The sequence below is a fragment of the Furipterus horrens genome, unplaced genomic scaffold, assembly GCF_987537825.1.
Source record: "Furipterus horrens unplaced genomic scaffold, mFurHor1.1.pri manual_scaffold_7, whole genome shotgun sequence".
NCBI lineage: Eukaryota > Metazoa > Chordata > Mammalia > Chiroptera > Furipteridae > Furipterus > Furipterus horrens.
In genome coordinates this window covers 117,645,599-117,653,635 of record NW_028327177.1, presented here as the reverse complement: position 1 = coordinate 117,653,635, position 8,037 = coordinate 117,645,599, and the positions used below count along the sequence as shown (strand labels likewise).

At 40.1% G+C, this 8,037-nt stretch overlaps 1 long non-coding RNA gene across 1 annotated transcript; it reads right to left on the bottom strand.

The window, feature by feature from the left end:
* Positions 1–2,704: 2,704 nt before the first annotated feature.
* LOC150005140 (uncharacterized) lies at positions 2,705–7,764 on the bottom strand. The gene is made up of 3 exons (XR_016512317.1): positions 7,216–7,764; positions 5,910–6,173; positions 2,705–4,725 (listed from the first exon to the last, which is right to left on the bottom strand). It is a non-coding gene; the product is annotated as an uncharacterized LOC150005140 (long non-coding RNA).
* Between the last annotated feature and the right edge of the window lie 273 nt (positions 7,765–8,037).

The following is an 8,037-nucleotide window of genomic DNA, read 5'->3' as shown; positions in this document are numbered from 1 at the left end:
TCCAGATTCAGTAGGTCTGGAGTGGACCTGAGATTCTGCCTTTCTGACAAGCTCCCAGGTAATGCCAATATTGCTGGTCCACAGACCACACTCCAAATGCCAAGAGTCTGGAAACCTTTCCATTGTAGTCTTGAGTTGTCAAAAGAGAATTAATATCCAGATTCTCAAAGCTCATATTTACTCTTTTATAAAAGCTACCTAAGAAAGAGTGAAGTCAAAATTGGAAGTTTCCTTTTTACAGTGGACTTCTTCACATTTTACTGAAAAAAGCTCTCTTCTTTTTTAAAAAAATATTTTATTTATTTATTTTTAGAGAGACTAAAAGGGAGAGAGGTAGAGGAACATCAATGTATGAGGGAAATATAGATGGGCTGCCTCTCCCCGGCCTCTAACAGGGACCTAGCCCACAACCCATGCATGTGCCCTGACTTTAGGAAATTGAACTAGTGACCTTTTGGTTCACAGACTCATGCTCAATCCACTGAGCCACACCAGCCAGAGTAGTCTTCCTCTTTTTATTTCAAAACTTACAATGGTGCCCTGCCTCAGGGTGCAAGATCTGCCAGGTTCCCAAGCAAAGCAACAATTCAAAATACTGGAGTTCTTGTTGAAAAAGTGACTAACTCTAATGACTGGGTACAAATATTTTCACAAGTCAAATGGTATTGATTCACTGCTCTCAACAAAGTTGAAGGAGATGTGAATTATGCACTGACAGTTATTTAAAAATAATTTTGAGGAAAACATTTAAAAATTCAAAGAATTAAATGACCCCTGACTGGCATGGCTCAGCAGGTTAGGCGTAGTCCTTCAGAGAGAAAAGTCTCTGGGTTGCAGGCTGGGTCCCCCGTTGGGGGTGTGTAGGAGGCCACCAATTGATGTTTCTCTCACTCTCTTTCTCCCTCCCTTCCTCTCTCTAAAAGTGAATGGGTAAAATCTTAAAAAAAAAAAAAAAAGAATTAAATAACATTTCTGTAACAAAACTTCCAATTGCATGGCTTAAATTTCTCAGCATTTACATCTATAATAAAATAAAACATATGATGAGTATTGATGTTGAATCAATACTTATTTATCGATTCAGTATCCACACTATTGATTCAGTATCAAAACTATTGACTGTTACTTACTTGTTAAATAAGTAATGCTCAACATGAATATGTTACTCAGTTGTTTTCAAAAAGTAAAGAAATAAAACTATCCATTTCATAAAGGGATCAACTTCCAACAAAATTTTGTTTAAGAATAATAATTACCAAAACATATATTTATGTTGTACTTATCAATTGTATACCAATAATTATTGTATTAAGAAATGTTTTAACACTTAATGACTTACGGACTCTAAGTTTATATCCATTTTTGTTATAGAAAAATATGGGGCAGTATGTTTCATAAGGATAAAGTTCTGTTAGGTAAATGAATGGAAACATAAAGAAAGAGGAGGAAAGAATAATGCAACATTTAAGAAAAGTTTGTTCTACTGTTTCCAGAAGGATGATGATATTAAATCTCTATGGTATTTTAGGGAAGGAAAAGTGTTCCTGTACCCTTCTATGTCCTTCTGGCTGAGCTAATAATTAAATTGACATAAGATAGATTTCCAGGAGATAAACTGGTTTTGTACATATCAAAGCCTCCTATAGACATGAGAGCTCCCCAGTAGCCAAGCAATTGAGGTTAATATGCCATCCTGAGCTAAGAAGAAGGGGTTGGGGGTCTGAGGCTTCAAGGAGAAAAAAGACACTTCAAAGGAAGATGGAAAGAGCAGATGTTTGGTAAACAAATGTCTGCCATGCTATGCAGAGACAATGGGACAGAGAGGAATTCGAGGAAACAGGCTCTGCCCAGCCACCCCGAGCTTACCACACCTAGCCCGTGCTATTGGTAGTTAACGCTGGTAATAATTCTCTTTCTGAACCAGACCCTCTATCTAAAAACTCTATCATACAGTAAAGGGGATGGTACAAAGCTCTTCCTGAGTTTTGGGGCCTTTATGGTCTTCAGCTCAAAACAATCCACATACCAAAGTGGTACATTTTGGGGCAACCTATTCTGCTCCCCTTCAGTATATAGATTCCATTGGAAGTATTTTTTTTAATTATATAAAAGTCTTGTTTTAAATGTTAGTATTTTAAGGAAAGCTTACTGTTGTATATTTTTAATAGATGATTATATGTCAAATTACTATACTATAGCCCTGGCCCAGTGGCTTAGTTGGCAGGAGCGTCATCCCATACACCAAAAGGTTGTGGGTTCAATTGTCAGTCAGGGCACATACCTAGGTCACAGGTTTGATCCCTGGTCAGGGTGCGTATGGGAGGCAGCCAATTGATGTTTCTCTCTCACACTGATGTTTCTCTTTCTCTCTCTCTGTCCCACATCCTCTCCCTCTAAAATCAATAAACATATCCTCAGATAAGAATTTTTTAAAATTACTATAGGATATAGATTCCTTGAAAGCATTTTCAAAATTATATATAAGGCCTGTTTTAAAATAACAGTATTTATAATAAACAGGAAATTACATTCCTCACAAATACTTAAAACTTATGATGAAAATTTTTAAATGTGAACATAAAAATCATGACTTCTGGGAGTTACCAAGGACGACAATGGAAATTGACAAGGAGGATAAGCAGGGGGTTTTGTCTGGGTGTAGTGCCAATTTCACATAAAACCACAGCTCAATTTTTAATTTTTTTTTTTTTTTGGCATTTCTCTTTGTTCTTTTCCTATTCTATAAGAAGTCTGTTTTTTAACTCATCAGAATATATTTTTTACAGGCAAAGCTTCTGGTTTTCTTCAGGAAAGATAACCACTTGACATTTCTGGCTAATTCTTTTCTGGTCACACTGCTAATACCTTTATGGTATTTTCTTTCCTTTTCTTTTTTTTAATAACAGCACTACCTAAGTGCAATGGCAGAGCCTCATCCTGATAGAATCACCTTTGTGATCATGGTGTCTCCCCTGGCAGGTAAGTATTCTCTTTTCTTTTCTTTAATTTACAAAGGGGATAGGTAGTGATAGAATAGTATAAAAATATGTATGTTACAAATTTAAAAATAGCTGAGTTCTTGAGATCACAAAGAAAGCCAGGGCAAGTCTTCTAGGCTCAGAGATCCTGCAACAATGGTTCTCAAACTTTAACCTGCATCAGAATTTCCTGGAGGGCTTGTTAAAACACAATTACTGGACTCCATCCCCAGAGTTTCTGAATTAGTAAGTCTAGGGTGAGGCCCCAGGAATTTGCATTTCCAGCAAGTCCCCAGCTAATGATATAAGTCCAGAGACCATACTTTGAGAATCACTGCCCTAAGCCCTAAAATACTTGTATAGCAACCATATATTGAACACGTACAATGTGCTAGACTCAGTGCTAAGAGCCACCAAGATAGGCAAGGCTCATGCCCTCGAAGGGTTCATAGTCAAAGTGTGGTAACAAACAGACAGACATGAATTCATTTATGCTCTGAGTGCTGATAAGGGAATACAGCATCTCTTCTCTGGGCCTCAGTTTCCTGCCCACATCCCAGGCCTCTGGTAGTACCATCCTTTTCAACACTAGTTCTTTCCTTCTCTGATTTGGTGACCAGAGTGGAGAGCCATTCCCAGAAGGTCAGAGTTGAAAAGGAGCTGTGGTTTCCTAAGGGGTGGGTGGAAAAGACTGAGGCCATTTTCTTTTTGTTAACGTGGTCAAGGCAGGGCCCTTCTGAGCTGGGAAAGCATGAGGAACATCCACAGAGGTCTGGACACAGATCTGGAGCACTTTGATGTGGAAGGCTGAGGTCAGGAATTACCTCCTCACCCAATCTCTGTCCCCTAATCCTTATCTCTTCATGTCCAAATGTCAGCCTTAATTTAAGGTTTTGCTTAGATGCTACCATTTATATGAAGCCTTTCTATACCTTCTACCCTACCTTGTCCCCATTGAGATCTCATTTTTGAACAGTTCAGCATTTCATTCTTGCCTCTTTGATGCCAGGTGCTTCTTCCTGCTTCATAGAATAGTCCATTCTTAGTACTTTTGCAGACTATGAATTCCATTTATTCTCAGAATTCTCCATTCCAGGTAGCATTGTACCTAAGACAGTATTCAAAACTCATCAGTGAATTAAGGCATGAACAGAGCATTCAAGCTATAGAAATCACTTCAGTCTTCAAACCCATAATGTGAAAGAAAAGAAAGCAGAAGGAAAGTTGGGATAGAAAGAAATAAGAAATGGACCAGGCCAGTTGGCCAGTTCCAGAATTTAGCAGGAGGGTTAATTGAAGTAACTCCAGGCATTGCAAGGAATTATAATTAGCTAGTGTAAGATCACAGAATTTCCAGGATTCATTCATTCATTCATTCATTTCATTTGATTAGTTGTTCTTTTGTTCTTTGGTATTCCTAGTATGGGCAGGCTCCCTTGAGCAACATGTGTTCCCACCCTGAATCCTCATAACTCAGCATTTGATGGATCACTCAAAACAGATCCATGATGCATTAACAGAAGAAATCGTTTACTGAAGCTTTTGTTGGAGGGAAGGGAGAGGAGATTGATTTCAACACCACAAAGCAAAAACGTCTCTAATTCCTCATTGGATCAGGTCTTGGGCTCCTTCAGAATCCTCTTCTGCTTAGTCTCCTAACTTCTCCTTTTTGTTTTTCCCAAGTAGCCTCTAAAGCCCTATTTTCTGCCCCAAGTTCTTCAGATATTCTCAGATGCAATACTCCACTCTGCAAAATGGAAACATGAGTTAGCTAACCACGATCTCCTATGGCTCCCCTGAGAAAGCCCTTTGAGGGTTCCAGAGCATCCCTCCCCCACCTTCAGTCACAGGGAGGGGTAGGGCTTCAGTACATGAAATGCTGGAGCATGGAGGGGGACACAATTCAGTCCATAGCACCTATGTTCTGGAGTTTATTGATTGCAACTCCATGGTGTCACTTAACATGTTCTTATGTCCTCGGTGTCTTCTGTATCTTAGTAATGAGATCTAGAAACTTGATCAGATTAAAATTTAATTTTTTGATAAGATGATTTCATAGTAGTACTGTATATTCCATCCATAATACTAATTTATATAAATAAGTCTCATAATTATTAACAGGCTTATGGTTTAATTATCCAAAAGTGGAATCTAATTCCTCAAAGAAGTCAAAAAATAAAATATAGATTTTCTTGTAAAACCCTGTCAAACTTTTCAAAGGTGAAATCATAAACACAATTATGAGAGTTAATATTTAACAAGCTCCATGTGCCAGACACTTTGTGGTTATTCTTCATAAAAATCTTGTCATGCAGGAATACTATTTCCTAATTTTGCCAGTGGAGAAAATAAGATTTTAGAAAATTTTCTTAAACTGGCTTCCAAAAATATCTCAAATATTTAGTCAAACACCAAGTGAATTGATTTCTCTTTTGGAAAATCTTCAAATGGTAATTGGGTGGGCCATTAAATCATGAGATTCTCCCTAGGAGAGCTAGAGCAAGTTGTCAATAAATAGTCACTGATTTAATGATATTGAGTTTCACCAAATAAGTCTGATTCATGGTGAGATGGTAGATAAACTCCCCCTCAACCTGATTTATTATATTTCCTATTATTTATTTGAGTTCCTACAACCTGCCTACGTTTCCTTCTACTTTTACACATTTTCACCCATTTTTTGGTAAAACAAAAAACAAAAAATAAAACAAAACAAAAAAACCCTCTTCATTTGGCTGGACACTAGCCCTACAGGGTTGTTTAATTTTGTTTTTATATGGTAATTACTGTATATAGGGGTCTAAAATCCACTTTGAGAACTAATTCAATTAGTCCTCACAACAATCCTATCAGGCAGGTACTATTATCATACCCATTTTGTAGATGAGGAAAATGAGGGTCAGAGAAGTGGAATAACTTGCCCAAGCTCACCCAGCCAATGAGAGGTGGTGTCTAGACTTGAATCCAAGCAACCTGGCTCCAGAGTCTGTTCTTACAATGTCAAAGGCTTCACTTCACATACTTAGAACCTCCTTTGACATTCAGATGCCCAAGGTATGGACCTCGCAGACTGCCGTTCTCCAGGGGCCCATCGTGCCACAGGCATCACGAGGCAACATGTAGTCCCCACTGCTTCTCTCAGTCTGTACCTTCTCGTCTTCTGCCAGGCAGGTGTGACTCACACTCAGCTTCACACTGGAGCAAGACAAAATCCAGAGAACCAGCTTTATCACAATTAAAAAAACTATCAGAGGCCCCTAAGAAGTATTTCAATAAACCTTTGCACCAATGACTATAATGAGATAAAGGAGGAAATTAATAATAAGGCCCACGAGAAGGTGTTAGATAAATAACAAACCATTAAGAAATAAAGGTCAAAAGAACTTCTGAGAGGTTGATTTGGTTTCACTCTGAGGCTAACAACTTAGAAATAGCTGCTGAAAATTAATTTGGATACATTATCCAAATTAACTGATCTATCCAAATTAATTGATCCCTAAGCCAGTGAACTAAATGACTAAAAAACACTGGATCAGATGCATTGAAATGAGTAAGTCACTCCAGGAGAAGTGTCAGACCTCCCTCAACATGTCCCTGAAGCAGCCAGAGTGGGCCACTCCCCTCTTGAAGGCAGCACACTTCCTTGCCTACACCTACCCACACCTGCCCACACCCAAGAGTGCAGACGGCCATGGTTCAGGGTTCATGGCCATGACTGTGTTTGGAAGACTAGACTTAAACTAGAATACTTTTGTTTTCCTGCCCTTCATTATCTACCTTTTTCCTTCATAATAATAAAAGCAGTGACTTTGTGGTGAGTGGTTCAACTTCTTGATACTCAAAGTATGGTCTGTGGACCTGAAGCATCAGCAGCACCCAGCACTTGTTAGAAACGTGCAATCTTAGGCCCAATGCAGAGCTGTTGAATCAGAATCTGCATTTTAACATGACCCCAGGTAATTCATATGCTCATTACAGTTTGAGAAGCACTGTAACAGAACCCCTGGGCTGCTCCCATTGAAACAGAACCCACAGACTGTTTAGTTAGGGGCCCAGTTGACCGCCACCAGAATTATAACTCTTAATACCAGAGTTTGGTGAAAAGAAAAAGAATTGTTTATTTACACATAGTCCTGCCTCCCGCTCCCAGACCTGGCCAGTCTTATGAAAGTCAAAAACACTGTTTCCCTACTTCCTAGGCACAGTTCAGCTTTACCAGTAGCTGCCAATCACTCACTTCTGATTGGGGAGGTCCTTTCTGTGCTGTGGTGCCCTCCAGCTCTCAATGCAGGACCGCCTTGATTCCTAGCCTCCTTGCAAACTGCCTTCTTCATGTAAACCGCGTGGATCTCCTCTCCTTCTCAAAACCGCCAGGCGAGAGCTTCTTCTTTAAGCAGCCTGGAGACCCCTTCTCCAAGCCACATGGAGGGAGCCCACAAGAGCCAGAGAATGAGGGCGTGAGGGCCAGAGAGAGCCTGAGAGAGAGAGCCTCCTAGAGCCAGAGCCAGCCCAAAATGTCTGCAGCTGCTTCTCTTCCTCCCTGCCTCCTCTCTCTCCCTCACTGCATCCTCTCACAAACAGTCCCGTCCATTCACAGAACCCTACGTAGGCTCTGTCTGCTTCTTCCTTAAGAGCCCACAGTCCAAGATCCCTCTCATCTTCCTGAGTCTTGGAAGTAAAGTGGATCTTTGCAACAAAGTTTCCAGCCACTAGCTCCAGGCATGCAAGGGCATCCTGAAAGCTGCTTCCTGCTGCCTATCTCTCAGCCGCAAACTCTGGGGTTTGTTTTTGGACTCCCCTGTTTCTGTAACAGCACTGTTTTAATCTTTCTGAACCTCATACTTATCTTGCAAGGTTATTGTGAGAATTAAATGTATTCAAAGTGCCTGGCAAATGCTAGGTGCTAAATATGCTATCATCTTCCTTCACTTGGCACCTGGCACTGCCATGCTTCTGTGCCCAGTTTCCATCTGCCTGAGCCATTCTCCCTGGCCCAGGCTTCTGAATGCTGACCTTAACTTGCTTACTCACACTCTGCCCTTTGGCTGGTGCCCCAGAC